Source organism: Loxodonta africana, unplaced genomic scaffold (genome assembly GCF_030014295.1).
Source record: "Loxodonta africana isolate mLoxAfr1 unplaced genomic scaffold, mLoxAfr1.hap2 scaffold_33, whole genome shotgun sequence".
Taxonomy (NCBI): Eukaryota; Metazoa; Chordata; class Mammalia; order Proboscidea; family Elephantidae; genus Loxodonta; species Loxodonta africana.
The window spans coordinates 1,757,143-1,777,049 of NW_026975046.1; the positions used below are offsets into that span (position 1 = coordinate 1,757,143).

Here is a 19,907-nt window from a genome sequence, read left to right on the forward strand (position 1 = left end):
AGACTACTCACACCTCCAGAACAAGAGAAGAATGGCACTCTCGGCAAAAGCTAATTACTTGTGTTTATTTTACCACTCCTCAAACTCCCAAGCCGGTTTCAGTGGCCGTCAACTTCCCTGGGCCTGAGATAGGCCCCGGTAGCACTCTGAGCCATTCTTCCGTCCTTGAAGAAGGTATAAGTTCACAACTGGGGGAAAGATAATCTGCCAGCTCAATTAAGCTGGGGAGCTCAGGACAGAAGTAGCTCTTGTTCAGGCACAAACGGTCCATGGGCTTTGAATATTTTTCACCCCAGCATGGACCTGCGTGGGCCCATTTCAGGAGAATAGGCCCTTGTTGCCAGACTGCAATGGTTTCAGCTGGACGGTGGAAAGATGGGTGTTTGATGTTTGACACTGCTTTGCCTATTAAACAGGGTCTTCACCTACCCACATCAGGGGCCTAAGGACTGGTGGCTCCACCCACAATACCTGGCCACCTGTGACAGGGCTCCAAGGGTAAGTAGTACCGCCCAGAACTTACAACCAAAAGCATTGGGTACCCACCGCCCTTCTGCAGAACCCACCCGTGTGCTCTACAGAACAGGGATGCACTTTCCTCACAGACACTCAGAGCACAGCTGTCAGACCCCTGCCTTGATCAGAGCCTGACCCCCTACTGCAGCCAGATACTTCTGCCTACACCAATAACCCCTGCCCCTCTAAGACTGTAGGACAGAGCCTGTACCACACACTTTATGACCAACTACCTGGGCACCTGAGTTGAATCCATACAAGAAAAATAAATGAACTCCTAGGCTCCTATACCGGGTAACAGTGCTAGCCATCTGGTGATAGTACATTAGAGCTTCAAAGGTGAAAATAATCAACCTAACGCACTCAAGCAGCTTATCTGGGTATACCAAAACTAAACAAAGGAAGAAGCTAGGATACAAAAAGCAAGCATAAAACAAACTAATACAATAACTTATAGATGGCTCAGAGACAACAGTCAATATCAAATCACATAAAGAGGCAGACACGGGGGCAGGACCAAGATGGCTGACTAGGTAGAAGCTTCCGCTTATCCCTCTTGAAACAAAGACTTGAAAAAACAAGTGAATTAATTACATAAAGGACAATCTACAAACCCTGACCATCAAACACAGAGCTAAGGAGTTGACCTGAGTGACAGGGGAGTGAAAAGCCACACTGCAGCAGCGACCGCTTCCGGAGCCAGAGTCCCACGCCACAGCATTGAGCCCTCGCGGTTTCCTGGTGTCAGAGTGGTGGGGCTGATTGTGGCTTACTGAGACAGGGAAGCACGGATGTAGGCCTAACCTCAGGACCAACCTCAGAGGGGACCCAGGCAGCACACGCAGGCTCCACACAGACGCGGCTGGCAGGGAAATGAAAAACCACGGGGAAGCAGCAACTGGTTTTGGAGCCTGGAGTGCAGCGCCCCAGAAAGGAAACCTTGGTGCTGGGTGTTGGACTAAGTGTAGGGGAGCTGATTGTGGCTTCCTGAGATGGTGTGAGCATGGACGCTAACCCTAACCCTCTGGGACAGTCTCAGCAGGGATACAGCCAGCACACGCAAGCTACACAACGCTCTGGAATCTCAGAAAAAACAGTCCTCACCAAACAACATAAGTAACTTTGTATATTTTGCCAGGCTACTCTCTTCTATATATCTGATTCCACCCCTCATTGCCCCAGCCAGCTTCATTAAGACTGGAATTCCCTGTGCCAGAGAGTGAAGTGCACTGCTCGATTTTTTTTTTCTTCTTTCTTTTCTAACCCATTCTCCTGGCCTGAGAAAAGTACCATTTAACAATCAAAGAAAAAATCCTTCCCTGACTTCCCTAAGCTGCAATTAACAATACAGAATCAGCTCCATCCAGGCATTAAGAGACCCATAGTCTTTGGCTTTCACCCTACAGGTAACTAGGTGGCTATTATAATGCAGAGGCAATTCTGATAGAGATCTGACCATAATTGTTTTAGCTCAGCAATGGAAAGGCAAGTTTTGGAGGTCAGATACCTCTGTACCTATTAAACAGAGCCCTCACTGGTCCACACCAGCGAAAAGAAGGCTGAAACTCCACCCACACCACCTAGCCACCTGCTAGAGGGGTCTGAGAATAGTGACGTCTACCCAAGTATTGGGTGCCTAAGATACAGCTGCAGAGCTCACCCACCAGAGCACTCTAGAGAATAGAGCCACACCTACCTCACTGACACTTGAAGGAAGGCTGTCAGCATCCTGCCCTCCTCGAAATGTGACCCCCTGCCACTAATAGAAACTGGCACATACAACCATCACCACTACTCCTCTAAGATAATAGGTGAGAGCCTACACCACACACTAGGTGACCAGCTATCAGGACACCTGAGCTGATTCTATTCAAGAATAGTGAATGGACTCATACACTTATATACCTGGTAACAGCTCAGGCAAGCTGGTAATAGGACGTAAGTGATTCAAAAGCTACAGCAATCACGATACCACAATCTAGTAGCCCATGTGGGTGTATTGTAACAAAACAAAACAACAAGACTCAGTGAGCAAATATAAAAGAAAATATTACAAAATCTTATAGATGGCTCAGAGACAGCAGTCGACATCAAATCACATGAAGAAGCTGACCATGATTGCTTCTACAAAGCCCCAAATCAAAGAATCAAAATCATTCCCGGATGTAGATACATTCCTAGAATTGCCAAATGTAGAATAAAAAAAAAATTGTATACAGAATGCTTCAAGACATCAGGAATGACCTCACAAATGAAATAAGGCAATCTACAAAAAAACCAAGGTATACACGGATAAAGCAGTTGAAGAAATCCAAAAGATCATTCAAGAACATAGTGAAAAAATTAATAAGCTGTAAGAATCCATAGAGAGATAGCATTCAGAAATCCAAAAGATTAACAATAAAGTCACAGAATCAGACAACTCAATAGGAAGTCAGAGGAGCAGACTCGAGGAACTGGAATGCAGAGTGGGGGAGCTGGAAGATAAGACAATTGACACAAATATAGTTGAAGAAAAATCAGATAATAGAATTTAAAACTATGAAGAAACCCTAAGAATCACGGGGGACTCTATCAAGAATAATTTGCGTGTGACTGGAGTTCCAGACAGGGAGGGGTAACAGAAAATACAGAGCGAATAGTGGAAGATCTGATGGCAGAAAAATTCCCTGGCATCGTGAAAGATGAAAAGCTATCTACCCAAGATGCTCATCGAACCTCATACAAGATAGATCCCAAAAGAAAATCACCAAGACATATCATCAAACCTGCCAAAGCCAAAGATAAAGAGAAAATTTTAAAAGCACCCAAGGATAAACGAAAAGTTACCTACAAAGGAGAATCAATAAGTTTGCACTACTCGGCAGAAACCATGCAGCCAAGAAGGCAATGGGATAACATATATAGAGCACTCAAAGAGGAAAAACTGTCAGCCAAGAATCATACATCCAGCAAAACTCTAAAACATGAAGGTGAAATTAAGATATTTACAGATAAACGCAAGCTTAGAGAATTTGCAAAAACCAAACCAAAACTGCAAGAATTACTAAAGGAAATTCTTTGGTCAGAAAATCAATAATATCAGATACCAATACAAGGTCACAGAACAAAACATCCTAATATCAACTCAGATAGGGAAATCACAAAAACAAAATAAGATTAATTAAAAAAAAATTACTCAAAACAGGGAATCATTGATGTCATTACGTAAAAGATTACAACAGTCAAAAAAGAGGGACTAAATACAGGAGGCATAGATCTTACATATGCAGAGGAAACCAAGGTGATATAGGGTGAAACAAGTTAGGTTTTTACTTAGTCAAACTGGGGTAAATATTAAGGTAACCACAATGAGGTCTAACAATTCCATACTTCAAAATAAAAACCAAGATAAACATAACGACTCACCAAAATAAATTCAACTACTATAAAAGGGAGTAACACACATTCTACAAAGAAAACTCAACACAAAAAAGTAAATGGAAAAATGAAATTGTCAAAAACAGGCAACAAAATGACAGCACTAAACTCATACTTATCTATAATTACACTTAATGTAAATGGACTAAATTCACCAATAAAGAGACAGAAAGTTGCAGACTGGATAAAAAAACACGATCAGTCTGTATGCTGCATAAAAGAGACACACCTTAGACTTAGAGACACAAATAAACTAAAACTGAAAGGACGGATAAAAATATATCAAGCAAACAACAATCAAAAAAGAGCAGGAGAGGCAATATTAATTTCCAACAAAACAGACTTTAAAGTTAAATCCACCACAAAGGATAAAGAAGGACACTACGTAATGATTAAAGGGACAATTTACCAGGAAGATACAACCATATTAAATATTTATGCACCCAATGATAGAGCCGCAACATTCATAAAACAAACGTTAACAGAATTAAAAAGTGAGATAGACACCTCCACAATTATGGTAGGAGACTTCAACACAACACTCTCGGTGAAGGGTAGGAAATGCAGTCAGAAGCTCAATAGAGACACAGAAGATCTAATTGTTACAATTAAACAACTTCACTTCATAGACTTATACAGAACACTCCACCCAACAGCTGCAAAGTATAATTTTTTTTTTAGTGCACATGAAACATTCTCTAGAATAGATCACATATTAGGTCATAAAACAAGCCTTTGCAGAATGCAAAACACTGAAATGTTACAAAACATCTTCTCTGAACAAAAGACCGTAAAAGTAAAAATCAATAACAGAAAAACCAGGGAAAAGAAATCAAATGCTTGGAAACTGCACAATACCCTGCTCAAAAAAGACTGGGTTATGGAAGACCTTAAGGAGGGAATAAAGAAATTCACAGAATTCAACGAGACTGAAAACGCTTCCTATGAAAACCTTTGGGACACGGTGAAAGCAGTGCTCAGAGGTCAATTTATATCAATAAAGGCACACATATTAAAGAAGAGCCAAAATGAAAGAACCGTTCCTACAACTTGAACAAAGAGAAAGAGAGCAACAAAAGAAACTGTCAGGCACCAGAAGAAAGCAAAAAATAAAAAGTACAGCAAAATTAAATGAATTAGAGAACAGAAAAACAATTGAAAGAGTTAACAAGGCCAAAAACTGCTTCTTTGAAAAAAATTAACAAAATTGATAAAACACTGGCCAGACTGACTAAAGAAATACAGGAAAAGAAACCAATAACCCGAATAAGAAATGGGATGGGCCATATCACAACACATGCAACTGAAATTAAAACAATCATATCAAATTACTACAAAAAATTGTACTCTAACAAATTTGAAAACCTAGAAAAAATGGATGAATTCCTAGAAACACACTGCCTACCTAAACTAACACACACTGAAGTAGAACAACTAAATAGACCCATAACAAAAAAAGAGATTGAAAAGGTAATCAAAACACTCCCAACAAAAAAAAGCCCTGGACCTGACGGCTTCACTGCAAAGTTCTACCAAACTTTCAGGGAAGACTTACCACTACTACTGAAGGTATTTCAAAGCATGGAAAAGGACGGAATACTACCTAACTCCTTCTATGAAGCCAGCATAACCCTGATACCAAAACCAGCTAAAGACAACACAAAAAAAGAAAATTACAGACCTATATCCCTCATGAACATAGATGCAAAAATCCTCAACAAAATTCTAGCCAATAGAATTCAACAACGTATCAAAAAAATAATCCACCATTACCAAGTGGGATTTATACCAGGTATGCAAGGTTGGTTCAATATTAGAAAAACAATTAATGTAATCCACCACATAAAAAAAGACAAGAACCAAATAATTTTATCAATTGATACAGAAAAGGCATTTGACAAAGTCCAACACCCACTCATGATAAAAACTCTCAGCAAAATAGGAATAGAAGGAAAATTCCTCAACATAATAAAGGGTATTAGTACAAAGCCAATACCCAACATCATCCTAAATGGAGAGCCTGAAAGCATTTCCCTTGAGAAGGGGAAACAGACCAGAATCCCCTTTATCACCGCTCTTATTCAACATTGTGCTAGAGGTCCTAGCCAGAGCAACTGGGCTAGACAAAGAAATAAAGGGCATCCAGATTGGTAAGGAAAAAGTAAAATTATTTCTATTTTCCAACGACATTATCTTATACACAGAAAATCCTAAGGAATCCTCAAGAAAATTATTAAAATAGAAGGGTTCAGCAGAGTTTCAGGTTACAGTATAAACGTACAAAATCAGTTGATTCCTCTATATCAACAAAAAGAACATTGAAGAGGAAATCATCAAATGAATACCATTCAGAGCAGCCCCCAAGAAGATAAAATACTTAGGAATAAACCTCACCAAAAACTAAAACCGCTATACCAAGAAAACTGCAAGGTACTACTGCAAAAAAACAAAAGGAACCTACGTAATTGGAAAAACATACCTTGCTCATGGATAGGAAGACAACATTGTAAAATTGTCCATTCTACTAAAAGCCATCTATAGATACAATGCACTTCCGATCCAAATTCCAATGACATTTTTTAAAAAGATGGAGAAACAAATCACCAACTTCATATGGAAGGGAAAAAAGTCGTGGATAAGTAAAGCATTACTAAAAAAGAACAAAGTGAGAGGACTCACTCTGCCTGATATTAGAACCAATTATACCACCACAGTAGTCAAAACAGCCTGATACTGGTACAACAACAGACACATAGACCAATGGAACAGAATTGAGAATTCAGATATAAATCCATCCACATATGAGCAGCTGATATTTGACAAAGGCCCAGTGTCAGTTAATTGGGGAGAAGACAGTCTTTTTAACAAAAGGTGCTGGCGTACCTGTATATCCATCTGCAAAAAATGAAACAGGACCCATACCACACACCATGCACAAAAACTAACTCCAAATGGATCAAAGACCTAAACATAAAATCTAAAACGATAAAGATCATGGAAGAAAAAATAGGGACAACATTAGGAGACCTAATACATGGCATAAACAGAATACAAAACATTACTAAAAATGACGAAGAGAAACCAGATAACTGGGAGCTCCTAAAAATCAAACACCTATGCTCATCTAAAGACTTCACCAAAAGAGTAAAAAGACCACCTACAGACCGGGAAAAAGTTTTCAGCTAAGACATCTCCGCCCGGCACCTGATCTCTAAAATCTACATGACTCTGCTAAAACTCAACCACAAAAAGACAAACAACCCAATTAAAAAATGGGCAAAGGATATGAACAGGCACTTCACTAAAGAAGACATTCAGGCAGCTAACAGATACATGAGGAAATGCTCTCAATCATTAGCCATTAGAGAAATGCAAATCAAAACTACAATGAGATTCCATCTCACTCCAACAAGGCTGGCATTAATCCAAAACACAGAAAATAATAAATGTTGGAGAGGCTGTGGAGAGACTGGAACACTTATACACTGCTGGTGGGAATGTAAAATGGTATACAACCACTTTGGAAATCAATTTGGTGCTTCCTTAAAAAGCTAGAAATAGAACTACCATACAACCCAGCAATCCCACTCCTCGGAATATATCCTAGAGAAATAAGAGCCTTTACACAAATAGATATATGCACATCTATGTTTACTGCAGCACTGTTTACAACAGCAAAAAGATGGAACCAACCAAGGTGCCCATCAATGGATGAATGGATAAATAAATTATGGTATATTCACACAATGGAATACTACACATCGGTAAAGAACAGTGACGAATCTGTGAAATACTTCATAACATGGAGAAACCTGGAAGGCATTATGCTGAGTTAAATTAGTTGCAAAAGGTCAAATAGTGTATAAGACCACTATTATAAGATCTTGAGAAATAGTTTAAACTGAGAAGAACATATTCCTTTGTTGTTATGAGAGGGGGGAGGGAGGGGGAGTAGGAGAGGGGTATTTACTAAAGAGATAGACAAGAACTACTATGCGTGAATGGAAGGACAACACTCAACACAGTGGAGGTCAGCACAACTGGACTAAACCAAAGCAGTTTCCTAAATAAACTGAACGCTTCAAAGGTCAGCAAAGCAAGGGCACATGTTTGGGAACCATGTTTTCAGGGGACATCTAAGTCAACTGGCATAATAAAATCTACTAAGAAAACATTCTGCATCCCACTTTGAAATGTGGCGTCTCGGGTCTTAAATGCTAACAAGCGGCCATCTCAGATGCATCAATGATTCTCAACCCACCTGGATCAAGGGAGAATGCAGAACACCAAGAACATAAGATAATAACGAGCCCAAGAGACAGAAAGGACTACATGAACTAGAGACTACATCATCCTGAGACCAGAAGAACTAGATAGTGCCGGGCCACAACCAATGACTGCCCTGACAGGGAACATAACAGAGATCCCTTGAGGGACCAGGAGAACAGTGGGATGCAGACCCCAAATTCTCATAAAAAGACCAGACTTAATGGTCTGACTGAGACTGGAAGGACTCTAGTGATCATGGCCCCCACACCTTCCGTTTACCCAGTACGGGAACCATCCCCAAAGCCAGTTCATCAGACATGGATTGGACTAGACAATGGGTTGGAGAGGGATGCTGGTGAGGCGTGAGCTACTTGGTTTGGGTGGACACTTGAGACAATGTTGGTATCTCCTGCCTGGAAGGGAGATGGGTGGGTAGAGGGGCTTAGAAACTGGCAAAACGGCCACAAAAAGAAAGAGTGGAAGGAGGGAGTGGGCTCTCCCATTGGGGGGAAAGTAATTGGGAATATGTAAGAAGTTGTGTATAAGTTTTCATGTGAGAGACTGGCTTGATTTGTAAACTTTCACGTAAAACACAACAAAAATTATTGAAATAAAAAAAAAGCTGACCCATGATTGCTTCAACAAGCTCTCAGAACAAAGACTCAAGGAATCTTCTGGATGAAGGTGCAATCCTGGAATTACCAGATGCAGAATACAAAAGATTAATATACAGAACTCTTAAAGACATCAGGAAGGAAATGAGGCAAAATGCAGAACAAGCCATGGAACACACAGATAAAGCAGCTGAAGAAATTAAAAAGGTTACTCAAGAATATAATTAAAAATTTAATAGGCTGCAAGAAACCATACAGAGACTGCAATCAGAGATTCAGAAGATAAACAATAAAATTACAGAGATAGAAAACTCAGCAGAAAGTAAGAAGAGCACAATTGAAGAACTGGAAGGCAGAATAACTGAGATTGAAGATAAAGCACTTGGGACCAATATATTTGAAGAGAAACCAGAGAAAAGAAATTAAAAAATGAAGAAATCCAAAGAATCATGTGGGACTTTATCAAGAGAAATAACTATGAGTGATTGGAGTACCAGAACAGGGAGGGCTAACAGAAAATACAGAGGGAACTGTTGAAGATTTGTTGGCAGAAAACTTCCCTGATATCATGAAAGATGCTCATCGAATTCCACATACGGTAGATCTCAAAAGAAAGTGACCAAGACATATAACAATCAAACTTGCCAAAATCAAATATAAAGAGAATTTTAAGAGAGGCTAGGGATAAAAGAAGTCACCAACAAAGGAAAGTAAATAATAATAAACTTGGACTACTCAGCAGAAATCATGGAGGCAAGAAGGCAATGGGATGACTTATATAAAATATTGAAGGAAAAAAATTGCCAGCCAGGAATCAAACCATAACCCTGGCCCTCTGGCCCTCTGGCCCTCTGGCCTTAGCCCTCTAACTCTAGCCCCTAAGCCCTGAGCCCCAAAGCCCCTAAGACCCTAAGCCCTTAGGTCCTAACCACCAAGACCCTGAACTCTAGCCCTAACCCAAACCGTAACCATATACCCTAAACCCTACAATCTAAACACCTACACCCCAAAACACTACACACAAAAACCATACACACTAAACCCTATACTCTAAGCCCGAAACCCTAAACCCAAACCTCAAGCCCCAAAGCCGAAACCCAAAACCTAACCGTAAGCCCTAAACCCTAACACCTAACCCTAAACCCTAACCACCCTAACCCTAACAACCCTAACCCTAACGACCCTAACCCTAACTACTCTAGCCCTAACCCTCGAACCCTAACCCTCTAATGCTAACCTGAAACCCTAACCCAAAACCCTAACCCTCTAACTCTAACCCTCTAACCCTAACCCTCTAACCCCAACCCCCAAACCCAACCCCAAACACTAAACCTCAAATCCCTAGCCCTAAACCTAAGAATGAGCCTAAGCCTAACCCTAACACAACCCTAAACCCTAAACCATAACACTTAAAACCCTAACACGCGAAACCCTAACACCCTTAGCCCTAACACATTTAACCCTAACATCCTAAATGCCAAAACCCTAAACACTAACACCCTTAACCCCAACCACTAACCCCTAAACCCTAACTTAAAGCCTAAGTCATCTAACCCTAATACCCTAACTCTAAACCCTAAAACCTACACCCTAACCCCAGCCCCCAGCCCTAACCCTCACTCTAAGCCTTAAACCCTAAACCCTAAGGCCTAAACCCTAGGCTCTAAGCCCTAAGCCCTAAACCCTAAGTCCTAAAACCCTAAACTCTAAGCCCTAAGCCCTAAACCTAACCCTCTAACCCTAAACCCTAAAACTTTACCCCAAACCCATCCCAAACCCCTAAACCTGAACCCCTAAACCCTAGCCCTAACCAGTAACCCTAAACCTCTAAACTATACCCCTAACCCTCTAACCCTAACCCTCTAACCCTAACCACAACACCAACCCCAACCTCTGAACCCCCAAACCCTAACCCCCAACCCTAAGCCTCTGAACCCTAAGCCTAAACCCTCTAACCCTAAACCCTAACCTTCACCCCCTCACACCCTCACCTTCTCACTCCCTCACTCTATAATCTTCTCAACCTCTAACCCCCTCACCCTCTAACCCCTCACCCTGACTCCCTCAATCTCTAACCCCCAAACTCTAAACCCCAACCCTCTAACACCCACCCTCTAACCCCAACCCACAAATCCCAAACAAACCCAACCCCAAGCCTAAACCTAAATCCCTAAAACCTAACCCAAACCCTAATGACTAAACCACAAAACCCTAAACCCCCAAAACCCTAAACCCCAAACTGCAACCCCTAACACCTAACCTGTAACTCCAAACTCTAACCTCAAACCCTAAACCTAACACCTAACCCCAACCCAAAAACCCTAACCAAAAAACCCAACCCTAAACTCTAACCCCCAAACCCCAACCCCTAAACCAAACCCTAAGGACTCTAACTCTAACAACCCTAACCCTAACATCCCTAAGCCCAAACCCTAACCCTTTTTGTTAGCAGCCATAGCACTTAACCACTAGCCACCAGGGTTACCATGAGCAGTCACAGGAATAGACATATGCACACCCGTGTTCACTGCAACATTATTCACAGTAGCAAAAAGATGGGAACAACCTAAGTGCTCATCCACAGAGGAACGGATAAACAAACTACGGTACATACACACAGTGGAACACTACACGACAGTAAAGACCAATGATGAATCTCCGAAACATCTCACACCATGGATGAATCTGGAGCGCATCACACTAAGTCAATCACAAAACGACATATACAGTAAGTGACCACTATCATGAAAACATTTACGCACAGAAACAATCTTTGATGTTCACCAGGGAGACGAAGAGTGGGTAGAGAAAAGCCAACTAAACAATAACCAAAAAAACCAAACCCACCGCCGTCGAGTTGATTCCAGCTCATAGCGACCCTATAGGACAGATTAGAACTGCCCCATAGAGTTTCCAAGGAGCGCCTGGTGGATTTGAACTGCAGGCCTTTGGTTAGCACCGGTGGCTCTTAACCACTACGCCATCAGGGTTTCCAACTAAACGACACATATGTGGTAACTCTGGTGAAGGAAGAGACGGTACACAAGACTGGGAATCAACCTCAGCCTCACTCTAACCCTAACCCTAAACCACTTGTGCCCTAGCCTAGTAACCCCAGCCCTAACCCCAACCCCCAACCACCTAAAACCTATACCCCTAAACCTGACTCCCAAACCTCTAACCCCCAAACCTGGACCCCTAGCACCAAACCCTAACCCCTAACCCTAATCCTCCAACCCTTCTGCATCTCTGGGCCTCTCGACTCTCCGTCTATTTTCTCCCTCCAAATCCTACTAACACTCAGTGGAATTTTGAAGTTTGAGCTGTGCTTTGCTTCTTGTTGTCTCCACCGGTTCCATCAAGGCACTGCATCATTTCTTTGCTCTGCTTCACTATTCAGTTCCAAAACCATGGCTTAGAATCGCCTGTCACTAAACTTCAGCGATTCGGTGCAAGGCCGCGAGAGGGCGTGCGCACCGCCGGTTCTGTTCTGCCCACCAGGCCCTCTGAGTATGGGAACCTCCTGGACCTAAGCCGGGACCGACCTGGGTACCGCTCCAGTGGCGATAGCAGAAGCTTTTCTTCCCGAGGGACCCAACGCCCCAGGGCGCTCTCTCAATACTCCCATTAATGCTGTTATTATCCTAACCCACTCCTTCTGCGAGACCTAGTGGGTCCTCGACCAGGCCCAGCCTTCAGGACCCGCATCCCCCTGCCGTGGTCACGTACAGGAACCTGCAGGGCCGCGCCCTCCCCGCCCAAGCTCTGCCCCTCCACACCCTGATGCCCTGCAGGCCTCTACTAGGTCCCCGTCCAGAGCAGAGTTGTCGCCCTGCACGGGGTGGGGGGACACGAGTGAACATCCGGAAACCACCCCCCAAGCACGAAGCCGACTGCCCGTATTGAGACCGTGTGAGCAGGGCTGCCCCGCCGACTGGAGCCTGCAGGGCATCACTCACGTTTGTCAGCTTCTCACTGCCCTCTGGGCTCGGGGTCCCAGAGCAGCCAATCCCCCCGGGGCGGGGGGGGGGCAGTCCGTCCGCAGGGGCTGGAAGATCGGGTTGGTGCCCATGGCCGGAGCGCTTAAAACCCTTATAAACCCTCATAAACGGCCAGCTCCAGACCTTCAAAAGTCAGCCCGAGAGACACCTAATCTCCTCCAACGTAAAAAAAAAAAAAAAAACAAAAAACAAGCTGCCGTGGAGTCAATTCTGACTCACAGCGACCCTATAGGACAGAGTAGAACTGCCCCACAGAGTTTCCAAGGAGCGCCTGGTGGATTCGAACTGCCAATCGTTTGGCTAGCAGCCTTAGCACTTAACCACTACGCCACCAGGGTAACCCACTGAACCCACTGCCACCAGGGTAGAGGCTCCAAATCCCGCCAGTGTGAGGAACCCTCAAATCCCCTCAGCACCAGAGATCGCGTCCACAGCGACCGGTACACAGCGCCGCACAAATGTTTAAGTTAACAAACGACCTGGTTGCTCAGGACCCCTTCCTGCTACCCCCACCCCCGGCACCCAGAGGGGGAGCGGGACCCGGCATCCACACTGTTAACAGACACTGAATCGCTGCTGCATCCACAAGGAGTAGGATCCCCACGCTGCTCCACAGATTCCCAGGACCCCTTCCTTTCCAGGTGGGGCCGGGGCCAAGCCGACGACCCAGCCCGGAGAGTAGACCAGCCGGCGCGGGCGCGGGCGCGGGGTGCCTCAGCCTCCCAGGCACAGCACCCAAAACAATAAGGGGCAGCATGGCCTTGGGCGGGGGATCCCTCTCTCCCCTGTCCCTGGCACCCTACGGAGTCTGGTGGGGGTGGGAGGACGAATGGGGGCGAGTGCCCCGCCCTCAGTCTGGAATCTCACCCCCCCGGGCGAACTCTGGGCCTTGGTTTCCCCCCTGGCACAGGGAGCAGGTGGGGGGCGGGGGGACAGGCGCCCATCCCCCAGCTTGGCCCGCAAACCCTCCCCGGGCAGAGTAGGGACCTTGGCGCAGCCCTGGACACAGCCTTTCTCCCCAAGCCCTTCAAGCCCCCAGGCCCGAGGGCACTCCGCAGCTGGATCCCGCGGCTAGACCCCCCCCCCCGCAAATCCACGGGGATGCAAATTCGCAGACCAGCTGAGTCTCCCGGGCCAGAGGCTCCCTCTCGCAGCCCCTAGAGTGGCTGCGTCCGCCCGCCCCCGCGCCGCATCCGCCCCTGGGGATCACTCGGGACGGGGTACCCCGGAGGGGGCGATGCCAGCTGCTAACCCAACGTCCGGACTCCCCAACCTCTGGAGCCCACGGACTGCTGGGACTGGGACCCGCCCTCCTGGCGCCTTCCCTCCACACCTTCGAGGGGCCGGGCTTGTTCAGTCTGGGAGCGGGTCCCTCCACCCAGCTGCCGGAGTTTCATACCTTTCAGAAAATACAGCACAGAAAGCAGCACGAACACCGTCCGCTGTAAGGCGCGCCACCTGCCCGGGCCCCTCACCACCCGTCCCAGCACTTCCGGGAGTAACTGGCTGGACGGCGAGGAACATGGCTGCCGGCCCCGCCCAGCGGCCCGGGTGTGGGGCGGGCGTGGGGGGGTTGGGCCTCCAGAGGGGAGGGTGGGGTCTAGAAGCAAGGACAAGGCCTAGGTGTACGGGGTGAGGAGACAGGAGACGTCAGGAGAGGGCCCTCTCCGGCGCAGAGTTAAGTATTGGAGGTGCAACGGTTAAGTGCTTGGCTAACTGAAAGGTGGGCCGTTGGAACCCACCAGCTCAGGAGTTGAAAAGATCTGGAGATGGGCTCCCATAAAGATTCTAACCAAACAAAATCCAAACCAGTTGCTGTTGAATCAATTCCGACTCATAGTGACCCTATAGGGCAGAGCAGAACTGCCCCATAGGGTTTCTAAGACTGTAAGTCTTTACAGAAGCAGACTGCCATGTCTTTCTGCAAAGAACCAACTGGTGGATTCGAACTGCCCACCCTTTGGTTAGCAGCCGAGCTCTTAACCACGGGGCCACCAGGGCTGCGCCATAAAGACTGCAACCTAGGAAACCTTGTGAGGCAGTTCTAAGCTGTCGTACAGGGTTGATATGAGTCAGAATCTCTTGATGGCACACAACCATGATTGTACTAAGAAAAATTCCTCCAAGCAGCTGTCTACATGACCCCTGAAGCACACATCCATGCACGCTATCAAAGCAGTGCGGCCAAAGACAGGAAATTGGAATAGAGACATTATAGAGTGGACAGTGAAAAGTGATTTCTGAGGGGCGTGCAGCTCAAGCGGAGGAGGTAGCATACAACTAAATGCCCTTCTCCTTCTATTGTTCAATGGTCTTGAGAAAGAATGTGTCCCAGGAATTAACTGTAGCCCAGGAGAACTTGAAGACAGCAAATACAGAGGACCAGTCAGGATGCTTCTGCAGTGGTCAGGGTGAGGAGTGATGGTGGTAGTGCAGGTGGGAACAGTGGGCAGGCTTGAGGTGTACTTTGGAGCTTGAGCTGCCAAGAATTGCTGGTGGATCAGACGTACGGGATGAGGGGAATGGAGAATCAAAGGTGACTTCTAGAATTCAGGCTACCATGAGAGCATGGTCACCAGAGCCATTCTCTACCATGTGGAAAACCATGGAGGAACAAACTTGAGAAAATGACCAAAAGATTTTTTCTGGACATGTTAGATTTGGATGTCTGAGGTCATCCAAGTGTGGAGAACAGTTCCCAGCTGTGGATACCACTCTGAGGTAGAGTAGTTTTCCAGGTTCTAAGAATTTGGAGATCATCAGCCTATAGCTGATTTGAAAGCCACTGGTGGTGCGATGATTATGCATTTGGGTGCTACCAAAAGGTCTGCAGTTTGAATCTACCAGTCGCTCCTTGGAAACCCTGTGGGGAAGCTCTACTCTGTCCTATAGGGTCCCTATGAGTCAGAATCCACTCGATAGCGACTTTGTTTTGTTTTGTTTTAATACTAAGCTCAGAAAAGTTGTGTGTCAGGGTTGTATTTTTTCACAATACTTATTCAAGCAGTTCGAATCTACCAGCCACTCCTTGGAAGCCCTGTGGGTCAATTCTACTCTGTCCTTTAGGGTCGCTATGAGATAGAATCGACTCAACAGCAGTGAACTTAGTCTTAGAGGAGCTCTTTGTCTGTCAAAGCTGAGAGTTTTACTTCATACTTTTTAAAACTGCCATGTCTCATGTTACGTGGCTACCCTTACAGGAGCATTTTTGGTGCTAACTTGACTTGTTCTTGGTGAAGGGCTCTGTATTCATTTTCTAGGGCTGCCATAGTAAATTACCAAAAACTCAGTGTCTTTAAAAAAACATATAATCCATACAGTCCAAGAAGCTGGATTATATGAAGAAGAAGGGGCATCAGGATTAGAGGAAGACTCATTAACAGCCTAGACATGCAGATGACACAACCTTGCTTACTGAAAATGAAGAAGACTTGAAGCGCTTGCTGATGAGGATCAAAGACTTCAGCCTTCAGTATGGATTACACTTCAACATAAAGAAAACAAAAATCCTCACAACTGGAACAATAAACAGAAAATACTGAAGTTGTCAAGGATTTCATTTTACTTGGATCCACAATCAACACCCATGGAAGCAGCCATCAAGAAATCAAATGACATATTTTATTGGACAAATCTGCTACAAAAGACCTCTTTAAAGTGTTAAAAATTGAAGATGTCACTTTGAGGACTAAGGTGTGCCTGAACCAAGCCATGATATTTTCAATCGCCTCATATGCATGCTAAAGCTGGACAATGAATAAGGAAGACAAAAGAACTGAAACTTGAATTATGTTGTTGGTGAAGAATAATGAATATACCATGGACTGCTAGAAGAATGAACACACCTGTCTTGGAAGAAGTACAGCCAGAATGCTCCTTAGAAAGGTGGGTGGCAAGACTTGGTCTCACGTCCTCTGGACATATTATCAGGAGGAATCAGTCCCTGGAAAAAGACATCGTGCTTGGTAAAGTAGAGGGTCAGTGAAAAAGACAAAGATCCTCAATGAGACAGATTGAGACGGTGGCTGCAACAGTGGGCTCAGACATAGCAATGAGAAAGGCCCAGGGCTGGGCACTGTTTCGTTCTGTTGTACATAGGGCTGCTATGAGTTGGAACTGACCCAACAGCACCTAACAACAACATCATAAACTCACTAGATCTCCTGGGGATAGAATGTCATATTCAGTGTAGAATAGATAGAGTTTCTTTGTTTACCATATTTACTAATACTATGATTTACATTTGATAACTTCCACATTCTGTTGGATCGCTTTTCTTTGGAATGGACACAAACGTGCGTCTCCTGCAGTCTGTTGGCCAGGTAGCTAGCTTCCAAATTTCTTTGCATAGTGGAGTGAGCATCTACAGTGCTGCATCTGTTTGTTGAACCAACTCAGTGGGTATTCTGTCAGCTCCTGGAGCCTTGTTTTTCGCCAGTGTCTTCAGTGTAGCTTGGACTTCTTGCTTCACTACTACCAGTTCTTGATCATATGCCACCTCATGAAACGACTGAAAATTGACCATTTCTTTTGGTACTGTGACTCTGTGTATTCTTTCCATCTTTTGTGTGTGTGCTTTAAGTGAAATTTTACAAATCAAGTCAGTCTCTCATACAAAAATTAGTATACAGCTTGCTATGTACTCCTAGTTCCTCTCCCACCAATGAGACAGCACACTCCTCTCAACGCTGTATTCCCCGTGTCCAGTCAGCCACTTTCTGTCCCCCTCTGCCTTCTCATCTCCCCTCCAAACGGGAGCTGCCCACATAGTCTCATGTGTCCACTTGAGACCAGAAACTCACTCCTCACCACTATTTTTTCTATCCTATAATCCAGTCCAATCCCTGTCTGAAGAGTTGGCTTTGGGAATGGTTCCAGTCTTGGGCCAACAGAAGGTCTGGGGACCATGACCTCCAGGGTTCCTCTAGTCTCAGTCAGATCATTAAGTCTGATTTTTTTATGGGACTTTGAGGTCTGCATCTCACTGCTCTCGTGCTCCGTCAGGGATACTCTGTTTCATTCCCTGTCGGGGCAGTCTTCGGTTGTAGATGGGCACCATCTAGTTCTTCCGGTCTCAGGCTGATGTAGTCTTGGATTTACGTGGCCATTTCTGTCTTTTGGACTCATAATTACCTTGTATCTTTGGTGTTCTTCATTCTCCTTTGCTCCAGGTGGGTTGAGACCAATGGATGCATCTTAGATGGCCGCTTGATAGTGTTTTTAAGACTGCAGACGCCACTCACCAAAGTGGGATGCAGAATGTTTTCTTAATAGATTTTATTATGTCAATTGACCTAGATGTCCTCTGAAAACATGGTCCCCCAAATGCTGCCCCTGCTACTCTGACCTTTGGAGCATTTGGTTTATTCAGGAAACTGCCTTTCATTTAGTCCAGTTATGCTGACCTCTCCTTTATTGTATGTTGTCTTTCCCTTCACCTAAAATAGTTCTTGTCTCCTATCTAAATTTGCGAATATCCTTCTCCCTCCCTTTCTCCCCACCCTCATAACCATCAAAGAATATTTTCTTCCCTGTTTAAACTATTTCTTGAGTTCTTATAATAGTGGTCTCATACAATATTTGTCCTTTTGCAACTGACTAATTTCACTCAACATAATGCCCTCCAGATTCCTTCAAACTATGAAATATTTCACGGGGGGGGGGAGGGAGGGAGAGTGTTTTTTTACTGATTAATTAGTAGGTAAGAACTGCTTTAGGTGAAGGGAATGACAACACTCAATACATGCAAGGTCAGCTCAATTGGACTGGACCAAAAGCAAAGAAGTTTCTGGGATAAAATGAATGCTTCAAAGGTCAGCGGAGCAAGGGCGGGGGCTTGGGGACCATGGTTTAAGGGGACTTCTAAGTCAATAGGCAAAATAATTCTATTATGAAAACATTCTGCATCCCACTTTGAAATGTGGCGTCTGGGGACTTAAATGCTAACAAGCGGCCATCTAAGATGCATCAATTGGTCTCAACCCACCTGGAGCAAAGGAAAATGAAGAACACCAAGGTCACACGACAACTAAGAGCCCAAGAGACAGAAAGGGCCACATGAACTAGAGACCTACATCATCCTGAGACCAGAAGAATTAGTTGGTGCCCGGCCACAATAGATGACTGCCCTGACAGGGAGCACAACAGAGAACCCCTGAGGGAGCAGGAGATCAGTGGGATGCAGACCCCAAATTCTCATAAAAAGACCATACTTAATGGTCTGATTGAGACTAGAGGAATCCTGGCGGCCATGGTCCCCAAACCTTCTGTTGGCACAGGACAGGAACCATCCCCGAAGACAACTCATCAGACATGAAAGGAACTGGACAGTGAGGGGGAGAGAGATGCTGATGAAGAGTGAGCTAATTATATCAGGTGGACACTTGAGATTGTGTTGACATCTCATGTCTGGAGGGGAGATGGGAGGATAGAGAGAGAGGGAAGCTGGCAAAATTGTCACGAAGGGAGAGACTGGAAGGACTGACTCATTAGGGGGAGAGCAAGTGGGAGTACGGAGTAAGATGTATGTAAACTTATATGTGACAGACTGACTTGATTTGTAAACGTTCACTTGAAGCTCAATAAAAGTTAATAAAAATATATATATATTAATGGTCACCTAATGGTATTAAAAATATGATATTCAAGTCAGCTATTATAGAGACATCTTTGGTTTAGGGTCTGTCAAAACCAATATGCCTATTGTTCATAGGAGACACCTGTGATATCTCACTGGTTTCTAGTCATGTTTGTAGAGCAAGTCAAAGTTTCACCCAAGCTTCTGTCAGTATTAATTATATAAAATACATATGGGTTGGGACGGGTGTATATCATCACCATTATCATCAGCAAAAGCACTTTTTTTGCATTATCACTAAATCAGTTAAAATTTGTGTTAACTGGGTTAAAAAAAAAAAAAAAACCTGAGTTCAAACTTGTATAATAATTACAGGTGCATGAACCCCTTCTAGAATAAATAAACAATTGACCTAATTAGACAACATCTGGTTTAATTCATGCTCCAGAAATAACCACGACAAATGGGATTACTGTTATTGGTGAAATGGTTAGGTTATATCCTTAGAAC

The 19,907-nt window shown here is 44.5% G+C and overlaps 2 long non-coding RNA genes across 6 annotated transcripts in view; one reads left to right on the forward strand and one right to left on the reverse strand.

Moving 5' to 3' along the window:
• Positions 1-14,329, reverse strand: part of LOC135229514 (uncharacterized) — a 947,039-nt gene extending 932,710 nt beyond the window's left edge. For 4 of the 5 annotated variants that reach the window (XR_010320200.1, XR_010320198.1, XR_010320199.1 and 1 more), the window contains exon 1: positions 14,220-14,329. This is a non-coding gene — a long non-coding RNA (uncharacterized LOC135229514). Of the gene's footprint in view, positions 1-12,778; positions 12,973-14,219 lie in introns of those variants that run through there. The other variant, XR_010320197.1, reaches the window with a different exon arrangement.
• LOC135229515 (uncharacterized) overlaps positions 1-19,907 on the forward strand; it is a 1,091,601-nt gene that overhangs the window by 1,056,824 nt on the left and 14,870 nt on the right. The window lies entirely within an intron of this gene.